The sequence below is a fragment of the Mus pahari genome, chromosome 3 (genome assembly GCF_900095145.1).
Source record: "Mus pahari chromosome 3, PAHARI_EIJ_v1.1, whole genome shotgun sequence".
NCBI classification, from domain to species: Eukaryota; Metazoa; Chordata; class Mammalia; order Rodentia; family Muridae; genus Mus; species Mus pahari.
This window is the reverse complement of record NC_034592.1, coordinates 81,053,330-81,055,538: the sequence shown is the minus strand read 5'-3', so window position 1 is coordinate 81,055,538 and position 2,209 is coordinate 81,053,330.

Genomic DNA, 2,209 nt, shown 5'->3' with positions numbered 1-2,209 from the left:
ACACACACACAGACATATACACACATAGGTGTACACACATACACACACACACACACACAGACATATACACACATAGGTGTACACACATACACACAGACATGGAAATTAAGTTGCTCTCTGAGATGAGCATAGATGGAGTTAGTTCTACACAGAAACCCTAATAATAGAACAAGACTCTTTTTGGAACTCTAAACATTATGCAGAGTGTTTTTGTTTCTTTATAAAATAATTTGGAAAAATTAACTTGAGCACCTAAGTGGTAGTCTTCAATGTAAGACACTAGTATGATAACACACTTGTGCGTAGAAAAAGTCAAGAGGTAAGGGAAGCTGCTCAACATGTGAGATGCCAAACCTTTCTGAATGGACGCAACACACTCTGATCCTGGAGGTAAAGGTTAGCATTTGACCATAAGTGTAACATTTGGACAAACCTTAGCACGAGGCCTCAAAACCACAAGTACCCTACAGGTGGTTGCACTGAATATACTGAATTTTTCAGTTCTAACAAAATTAAAATCCACCCCCCCACACCTTTGCAAATTGTCTTACTTTAGGATAATTTTTATTCTAACCCTCCAGAATGGTCAGAGGCTATCCCATTTCAGTAAAATTATGTCTTTATTTTCCTTAATTCCATATTTCTATAAATTTATATAGGCCCCTTCTAACACATAATAGGCTCTCGGCTAAGCAATATGTTTGACACATAGAAATCACACCATGAATGTTTCTTAATGTTTCTTAAACCAGGAACCATATCCAAGTGTGGATATTTTGCACAATCGCCACCATCTATGATGCTCTTCTGGCACAGGAAAAAATATCATAAATCTTGCAACTTATTTTTTAGTTAAAAGTCTTAATTATATTTATTTAGTTATTTACTTCTCTCTCTCTCTCTCTCTCTCTCTCTCTCTCTCTCTCTCTCTCTCTCCTGATTCCAATAGGTAAAGTTCCAGTAGAAAGAAATGCTGTGTGCTAAGTGATGCACCTGGCACTTGAGAAAACACCTGTGTCATCTAACAGAATACATACTGTATGATGACTAAATATGAATTCAAGTTCAAGAAGGAGTAAGGATGTGATCTGAAATTTTAGTTGACTAAAAATTATGAGAATTATAATAAAAGATAAACAATGACCTAGGGGAGGAGATTCACTCAGTAAAGGACTTTACACATAAAGATCTGTGACTGTCTCCTAGAGGCTATATAAAAGAAAAAAAACCTGGCATTGGTGGCAAATGATTGTATCCTACCACTAAGGTTACACAGGCATGTGGAGTGGCTCACCAGGGTTGTGCAGCTATCCTAGACAACTTGATATATCCTAGACCAGTGAGAAACCCATTCTCAAAACAGACAAACAAGCAACCAAGCAAAACAAATAGGTAGAAACAACACCCAAGGTTGACTTCTGCTTTATATTATAGACACACACACACACATACACACACACACCTACAAAGCATCTGTTGCACACACACTAATACACTTGAAGACAAGCACATGAATACCCACATAAATATGCAAACACATATGAATATATATGTATATATACACATATATACACATGTGAACAATTCACATGTACACACATGAACAAGTGCACATTCTAATAAATGCACAGAAATGAACACACAGTAAATACACATACAAACACACTCCCCAACATGCTATGATAATCTTTTTTTATACTGTGTAAAGGTTGTTTTGGTATTCTTCAAGTGTGAATTTCTCTATGTGTAGAGAGTTGTGTACAGACTGTACATTGGTATTGTTATTTTATTGGATCATCACCTACCTAAGTATTTTTTAAACATACACCTCCCTCATCTTTCTATCTGTTTAATAAAGACCTAATGGCTAATACTTGTGCAGGAGAGGAAAGGCAGAACTTGTGGGCAGAGATAGTAACTCTGGAGAATAATTGAGAGAGACACAGGTTTTGTCAGCAGGCATGGAAGAAGTCAGACTTACCTGGACTGAGTGAGAGATATTTAATGGGCCTTGTGGCAAATGTGGAATAGAATAAACCAGTTAATTAAGTTATACGAGCTAGTTGGGAAATAACCTAAGCTATAGGGCCTAAACTTTCATAAATATTAATAAGACTCTCTGTCCTTATTCAGGAGCTGAGGAGCTGGCAGGTCTAGACAGTCTGACAATACCAACACACACACACACACACACACACACACACACACA